Genomic DNA, 9,545 nt, shown 5'->3' on the forward strand with positions numbered 1-9,545 from the left:
AATGTTAAAAAATAATGTGTTAGGATGATAAGAAGTAAAATATGGTGAAAATGTTTAACAACAATATTAGCAGTGATTACAAAAATTATGTTCATACAAGAGAAATCTACTAAAGAAGGTAAGAATACATTATTTAGAGTATTTAAATTGTTAAGAGTGATACGAGACAAAGAGAAACTTGCAAGGAAAATAATATTTACGGAATGAACAAATTTTTCCTTAAAGGGTACTGAAAAAACTCGAGTTTCAAACAAAGGAGATAAAATATAGTAAGAATAGTAAGTAGCAAGATTAGCAATTATTACAATAATCGTTCGGTTACAAGATAAAAATACTAAAGACAGTAAAGATGCATTATTTTTTGTATATACTTTGTTACTAGAGATCCGGCACATATAAAAACTTGCGAAAAAAAAGATATCAGCCGAATGATTATTATTATTATGTAGCACAGTAAAGAATGAAATACCTTTTATCAACCGTCACAGTGATTGACGTTTTTGTCGATCGAGATCAAGGACATTTTTTATTGTGATGATTTTGGAGGTGTCCGTTTTTCTCAGCAGAATACGCCCCGAAGCCGTCCAGGAGTGTTTATAATCGTTTTCTTTTGAAAATTTTTTTGTTTGCGAAAGTAGATATTTTCCTTTTTGTGTCAGGTGTTCGGACACATAAATACGTTTGGCTTCTTGTGACAGTCCTAGGTCCGCTGTGTTTAGTTTATTTGTGGTGGTCGCAGTGGATTTTTTATATGCTTTAATTTTGTTAAGAAAATCATCACGTGATTTAATATTATTGAAAGACACTATTAATGATCTGGGATTCTTCTCGGACAGTTTCGGTCCTAGCCTATGTATCTTCGTAATTTCAGATTGTAAGGGTAGTGCGGTATCTCCATAGTTAATAATTTTGGATATTTTTTTTAGTGTTTCAATATGATTTTCAGTGTTTGATTCTGGAATACCTCTTATATCGATATTGCATATTTGGTTTAGGTACTCCAGTCGGTCAATTTTGTCTTCTTGTTGGGATATGGTATTTTGTAGGATAGAATTACGCTTATTTAATTCCATCATATCAGTATTGACTGTTTTTTGTGATTGTTCAATGTCAATTATGCGCTTTTTTAAATCATCCTGTTGTTCTGATATAAATTGTATTGATTTAATAATTTCTTGATTTTGTAAGATGATCGATTCATATTTTTGGGCATATGAGTCTAGTTTTTTTTCAACAAATTCCATTATATCAGTTTTAAAATTTGATAGTTCATTAATAAATAATCCTGAAGTAAGAAGCCCATTGCCATCTGTGGTTGTAATTGATAAACTATCTGTCCCTTTTGGCTGGACGGGTGCAGTTTTTGGTGATTCACTCATCTGTTTACCTTGTTTGACGATAGATGGCTCTTCATCATTTAATAATAAAAAATCATTTTTTGTCATCTGCTTCAGTTTATTTTTTGGATGTTGAATGCATTTTTTACACTTCCATTGTGTATTTCTTGCACTTCGACGGGAGGATTCCACAATTTCCGCACAGCCGAGATGATAATTGCTTTCACAGAGACAACAGCATACAAAGTCTGATGGGGTGTCAATATTTCGTTGACATATGATGCACTGAGTATTCATTTTGGATGTTGTTATAAGCGAGATCTACGTAAAAAATGATTTTTAGATGATAGCTTTCAATATAAGTTGGTAATCACTTTAGTTGACACTTGTTTACTTTATAACGGCAGAGTTTTTTTTTTTCCGAAAATATTGACACTTGGTGACAGTTTTGTACTTGGGGTAAAAACAGTTAAAAACGCAACTCCGTGAGATAAGAATACACAGGTGTGATGCGCGATCCTCAATTTATTATAAATTAAAACTTTAAACTTGGTACACTATCTTTTTGTTTGTTGATTTTGTATTTGTTTAATGTGGACATAGAGAGACGTCAACACTAGATTTCAGTGCGGAAATTTTAAAAACTACCATATGTATTCCTCATTGCCCAAACTCATGTAGATAAATAGTTGTACCGAATCAGTGGACATCTTGTTACGGCAAAAGTGGGTATGAACTAAATAGTTCATATTTAATAGTTTCACATCATATAACGAACAACTTTGATTTCAAAAAGGGCGCCAGACAACACTTGACGAGTCCTGTCGCTGTTCGCTGTAAGATTCAATTGATAGAGCAGATTAAAGATACCTCGTGGGCCGTGACATTATTAACCTGTATACAGTCTTTTAGGACATCACAGGGCGTCAAGGAAAATAATAGATGTTATAGAAACATGTAAGGTTATTATATTTCAAATTATAGTCTGACATTATAAATCGGTTTAATAGATATATAAGAAGACTCACCCAAAGGATTGACCCTGGTCGATAAAACTCATAACTAATCCTATCTATCTAATAACACTGCGTTCGGTGTTGAGCGTCGGAGAGATCCGAGGGTTGGCAGCAGCCCTCTACGTTGTGGTGGATCCAGTCCCAGGAGATGTGGAACGGAGGGGACCCTCGGCGTTGTCATGGATCCAATCCCAGGAGTAGTGGGACGGATGAAACCCTCGACGTGGTGATGCATCCAATCTCAGGAGCTGCGGGGTGGAGGTAACCCTCGACGTTGTGATGGTCCGTAATCCCGTTAATTGTCGCATGAACGGTGCGTCCCGCGGCGGCGATGTATGTGAGTAAATAGTGGTCAAAACGCATTCTCGCCAAATAGATGGTTTGTTTTATTACGCAAAAGCACAACAATCACTTGAGGATACCAGGACGGGTGCCGATAATCTTCCGATGCTTTTCTTTACGCCATTCAATCGAGATCGGCTTCTCGCCGTAAATATAACATTAGTGCTATTGATTTGACACTTCTAAATATGCACTACTCATAATGAGTACTCAACACTCACACTACTGTGCTTGAAATCGTCCGATTAAAATGACATTTTAATTAACAAGTTGACTGTATCCAGCGGATTCACTTAGCCTGGTCGTGAAACCGTTCTAGAGTGGCCGGAAACAGGAAGCTTCGTTCTTCTTGCCTCTCGGTGTTTCTATTATTGAAAATAAACAAAGATTGTCAAAGACAATGCTGACCATTATACTGCTATTAATGCAAAATCCCGTTATCATTGGATGTTGTGACGTAGCGTCATAACAATCTTCAATTTTTCCCTTAACAAATTGTTTCTGAGGCAGTTTAGTTATGTATAATATAGATGTAGCGTTTAAATATACAATTTTTACTTTTCTTTTTTAAATGCCCCAAAAATGGCGTTAATAAAATAAACAAATGTACTTAAAAATGTAGTTTTTTAACCCATTGGCCTCAAACGACGCCGTCCTGGCGTGTGTACAGCTATGTGTCTTAAAATCAAACGACGCCGGTCTGATGTGTGTAGGATTAAAAAGGGATACATGAGTGACAACTGTGTTTAAAATTTCGAATGCCAATCGCTCTGTAGATAATTAAGCATTCGTTTGGTAGTATTGGCAGGATTCCGTTTGTAAAGTTTTTTCCTGATATTTTCAAAATGGCGGGTGGTTCGGAAATAGACAAGTTTGTCCGTAAAACGCGTGGTGGGCGGCTAGCATCAACCCAAATTGAGAATTTATTATATGAATCTGAACGACGATAACTTAGTGACCATATAGATTCCTGAGATCCGTAGTCTGAGGACAAAAAATCCACTTAGGAGGCAGTGGAAGTTTTGAACGTTTCGACGAGTGAAGTTGGCCCGTCGGCTTCCATACCTCCAGCAAAACGTCCCAAAACTACCAATCCTAATGAACGGACGTGGAAATCGTCTCCAAACATCAGCCGGATTCCATTTACCGGCAATCCAGGAGTCAGAAGAAGTACGTTGCAGGATTTGGAAGAGGACAAGACGGAGTTGGCATTTTGGGCAGCCATAGTTGTCGAAACAAATCGGTGCGTAAATAATTTCCGTAAACTTAATAATTTAGCATCATGTAACCTTTAACTATGGACGTCGGGTCTCAGAGGCCCAACCCCTTCTTCAATTTCTCGGAATAAACACCTTCCCCGCGCGTGCCATCCCCGCGCGTCTCAGTAGCTTCAGTTTTAGTTGTGTTATGACCAAGGAGGGAGAAGGTCGCGTCATCCGGCACTTATTACGTGAGTAATAATCATTTAAAATTTGATCAGGGCCTGGGAGACCCGTTGACTATAATTTCCGAACAAATATACTGGGGCCTATGTGACCCGTCTACTATAATTTTCTTACATTTTAGTATTATAATCTTTTTTTAATTTATTCTAGATTTAAAAACAAAATGGCGGACAGTAGTGAGCCAACTACATCAGCTGTGAAACGTGGTGCCCAACCAACAAATGAACATTGCAGGCGTAAAGTAATGTTTGTAAATGACATGAAAGAAGCCAGTTTGTCTTCAGTGTTCCAAGCCTCTATGTTCTGAGTGCCAGTAATTTTACATAAGTTTGATCCTTGTGAGAATTTTTATTTTATTTCTTTCAGAAGTTTTTTTTATGAATTTTTGTTACTGTTTCTTTTATTAGCTAGGAAAAATTATTGGTTTTGATTTTTGTAATACCTACTATAATTAAGGAGCCTTAATATGATCTCAAGTCAATTAAGACTGAAAACTGACTAGGTTTGTTGAATTTGGAGATAATTATTAAAATATGAATAAAAGTTGATTATTTTTATTACTCGATCTTTTATTTATAAATACTTTATACATATAAACTCCTTGCTAAAGTCAGATTGGTCCAGGTTTGAAAATTAGAAGAATTTTATGAAGGGGTCTGTGTGACCCGACGTCCATGGGAGTGTGATTTTTTTTTCACGTCCATAGTTAAAGGTTAAATTTAATCCTTTTGCTAAAACTAGAAATGGATGACTACATTATTCAACATCTGGAAAAAAAAATTATGTAAAAAAATAATTTGTGACAAACTCAAATGACTGTAACACAATACTTCAAATGACTCCAGATTCCTTTACCATATTGCATCTAAACATACGATCTATAAAGAAAAATTTTGATCATTTTCTAGTAAACCTAAATGTATTAAATAAATATCCTGACATAATCATACTGACTGAAGCCCATTTAAAAACCAACTCAATCATCCCAACTCTCCCCAATTACAACTACTTTCAGAGCTCACATTATATTAACAAAAATAGTGGTATTGTTATATACACAAAGACGATTTTTAAAGACGTAGGTACTCTTTACTGAAACGAATATGACTAATGCAAACTGTATTATTATAAGATTGAGCATTAATACTAAATTACCTTTACAAATAATATCAATATACAGGACACACTCAGCTGTTACATCCACTTTTATTGCAGAATTAAATAATATTATTTTAAATAATACATGTACAAATTATTTTCTAATTGGTAATATTAATTTTAACATTGCTGAAAATAATCACACTATTGAAAAGGATTAAGTCCATAGTTAAGGGTTTTAAATAGTTGTACACTTTTTTCATAGTTTTAAGTACATTTTATATTATATGGTAATAAGTATGATTAATGTACAACTTTTCTTAATCAAATTATAAGAAAATGAAAAAAATTATTATAAATTTATTTTTATATCCTCGTTTGATCATATTGTTTTTTTTAAACACTTAATTTTTTTTACGTACCTTAATTCAATGCACAAGAACATTTACAAAAATTGTTACATTTGCAGATTTAAAACTTTTAGTTTAAAATTAATTTGGATGTGAAGGACACTTTTTTAGCTAAACAATTCGGAGGCCAATGGGTTAAATTAAAATCTGGCTAAAATGTAATGTCATTGAATTAATGTCATACACTTACGGGTATGAGCCCACATATTTATGACGTTAGATTAGTCTATTAGGTGACTCGTAGATGGCGTTCACTGTCGAGAATTGTAGAGACCGAAGAAATAATAAAATACGGGAAAACCTCGCGGTGGAGGTTCACATTATTCCGACCGCCTGCTAAATGATATCATTGTAAATATACCTTATGAAATTTCCGAGTGTTTTGTTGGTACCGGAGTTTTATTTTATTGGGTTTTGTGATAAAAACCGGAGACAACAATTACCATCCAATTCAATCTTCTAAGTGCGGGAGCAATAGCTACGGACAGGGGCAAAAAATTTTCCACCGGGGGGGGGGTAGGATTCGATAAATAGAAACTCGAATATCAAGACTATTCCTATCGTAAAAAAAAATGTTTGCATATTCCGGTTGTAATTTATTTTCATTAGTATGGCAATATTTTTGGTAAGCAGGTACTAGCGAAATTTTAACCACTAATTTTCATTCCTGGCAATGATTACCTTGTTGTCTGCTAGCAACATTAGTATTATTCCTGTTAGCCACGAGTTTCAAATATGTATGCATATGCAATTAACATTTTTATAAATTATTAATAAGATTCGAATATCTACATACGTACAATTAAAATAAATTATTATACAAGTTTTTTTAAGTACAAAGAAAAATATTTTTTCGTTTTTTATTTTTTTATTTTTTATTTTTATTTTTTTTATATTTTTTTATTGAAACATATAATCAAGGTTAGAATTTTTTAACAATATATTCACCAATATTTCAATCACTCTCCTAATAAAGCAGCTGCTTGTGTTTAGGAGAGGACAGCAAAAATATTTTAACATTTGTTTAAATTAAGCAAAAAATAATGGAATAATACAAAAAAAAACAATAAAAGTAATAAAAATATAGGTTAGTTAATAAGTGATTCAAAGAATTTAAAAGGCAAAAACATATTTCTAAACAATAAGTAAAGTTATGAGGTGGTACAAGAGTAATTTAATTTTTTTTTTTTTAATATTTTTCGTAGTTTTCTTCCGATCGTATATCAAGGGGTAATTTATAAAATAATTTTACACCCTTGAATATATAGTGATGTTGTGCTGTTGTGGTTCGTGCTAGTGGCACGGTTAGTCCTCCAACAGATATTTTTCTTTTGCTAATATTCAATTGTGGTAAATTATTTTTACTAAAGAAATCTTTATGTATTTGTAGAAGTGCAATTTTGTCATAAATTTTTGTAAGTGGGGGAACCGGGAAATCTTGAAAAACATTTATAGTTGGGTAGTAATATGGCTTTTTTAAGATGATTTTTATTAGTATTTTTTGAATAGTTTCCAGTGGGAGTAGGGATGATTTATATGCACCCCCCCAAGTCACGATTCAATATTGTAGGACAGAGTGCGCCAATGCATAATAAATATATTTTAGTATTTTTAATGATACAATATTTCTTAGTCTAAAAAATATATAGATTAGTTTTCTCATTCTGTCTACTGTGGAATTTATTTGACTTTTCCATTTAATGTTATTATCAATAATTATTCCAAGATATTTTATTTCTTTTTTACTACTAATGCGTATACAGTTTGAATTACAGGGTGCGAATCTAAGGAGGCAATTTCTTTCGTGAATTGTTATGTTTAGATTTACATTTGAGTTATTCCCTGTTAGGCTATAAGGTATAAAATGGGTTTTTTCGACATTCAGTGTCAATAAGTTTTCATCAAACCATAGTTTAACGATATTTATTGCATTATTAGCTGATTCTACGACCTCATTCCAAGAATTTCCTTCAATAGTTACCACTGTATCATCTGCGTAAGATATGATGTTTCCAATGATTGGGAGTTGAAAAAGTTCATTTACATATAATATAAATAGTAAAGGTCCCAAAACAGTTCCTTGTGGAATTCCAAAATCTATATTTTCTATTTAACTTAATTCGTTGTTTACTTTAACCTGTTGAGTTCTTTGATAGAGATAACTTTTTAACCATGTTTTAGCTTTGCCAGTAATTCCTATATTATTTAGTTTATTAATTAATTTTGAATGTGAGACACTATCAAAAGCTTTACGGAGGTCAATGAATATACTTAAGCATTTTTTGCCTCTATCTAATGTTTTGTAAATAAGCTTAGTTAATTCTGCAATTGCGTCTTGTGTGCTAAGTTTATCTCTGAAACCGTATTGACTAGGGTTAATACTTTTTTGGTTATCTGTATAATCAGTAATTTGTTTTTTTATTACTTTTTCGTGTATTTTTGCAATGTTGGTTAATAAGGATATTGGGCGGTAATTGTTTACTTCTTTTGAATCTCCGGATTTATATACTGGGATTATAATGGCTTTTTTGTAGTTAGACGGAAATATTCCGTATTTAGTACTTACATTAATTATATGCGTAATCGGTTTGGTTAGAAAATTGCAGTATTTTTTCAAGATTTCTGTAGTTATACCGTCGTATCCTGGAGCACTACCATTTTTAAGTGATTGTATTATGTTTTCAATATTTTTTTCTGAAGTCGGTTTAAAAATTGAAAGATTGCTATTTGTTATTTTATCTTCATGTATGTCATCAGGTTGATAATTTTGGTCAATTTTATATGCAAGTTTTTGACCGACGGTAGCGAAAAATTTGTTGAAAATATTTGCGCACATTTTTGGTTCACGGATAGCATTTATTTTAGTTCCATTATTGTTTATGACATTTATTGTAGACTTATTTTTATAATTTTTATTCATTATTTCATTTATAGTGTTCCATGTTTTTTTAGGGTTTTCCTTTGTGAGGATTATTTTCTCCCTGTAATATTTTTCTTTTGTGTCTTTGATAATTTTAATGAGTTTGTTCCGGAATATTTTGTATTCGTTTTTTACTTGGCTATTGGTAGGGTTTTTTTTTGTATCTATGAAAAGTTTTTGTTTTTTCCGGATAGATATGAGTAATCCTTGCGTAATCCATGGCTTGATTTTCCTTAATTTAGAACTAGGTTGATTATTTATAAAGGTTGTACAGTCTGCGATATGGGCATTTAAAGTTTCTTCAGAGAAGTTTTCGCACATGTCTGGGTTTTGGCAATTTAGTATTGAGGACCAAGATTCGTTCCTTAATTTATTATTTAATTTTACATTGTTCAATTTGGAAATTATGTTAATATTTTTTCTAGAGTCATTTAATCCTAAGTTTTTATTGAAATCATAAATAGGAGTCCGATTCGACCCGCGGTCAACAGTGGTTGTGTGTACCTTACTATTGCCTAGTGCCGTTCGCCCGTTCCTGCGCTGCGTACAGATAAGAGATTATTGTTACATTTTATTTAATATTGTTTACCTATTTGTTTGCATTCCTGCTTACGGCTAATCCGTTTTTGTTTGTACAGTCAATGAAATAGACTGCGTAATATTTTTTCAGTTTAATTTTTAAAAGTTAAGTTTTTTTTATATAATGGAGGAAGATGAAGATAGACCTCCCGACCCAGGGTCGATATTGGATTTTTTTGATTCGGAATCTAATACGAGCCAGGTTTCTATTACGCTCCCATCTCGTAAAAGACGACCATCGCATAGCCTTCACATTCCATCGAAAGTTAAATCTATACCGCCGATTCAACAAACCTTGACCCCTAACGACCTTAAAACACCAATAGTAACATCCAACCAAGTACTTTAACTATCGATAATGCAAAAAGTACTGAATTACTTTATCCTGCTTCAGCTTC

The sequence above is a fragment of the Hesperophylax consimilis genome, chromosome 20, assembly GCF_061612785.1.
Source record: "Hesperophylax consimilis isolate HC1 chromosome 20, BYU_Hcon_1.0, whole genome shotgun sequence".
Taxonomy (NCBI): Eukaryota; Metazoa; Arthropoda; class Insecta; order Trichoptera; family Limnephilidae; genus Hesperophylax; species Hesperophylax consimilis.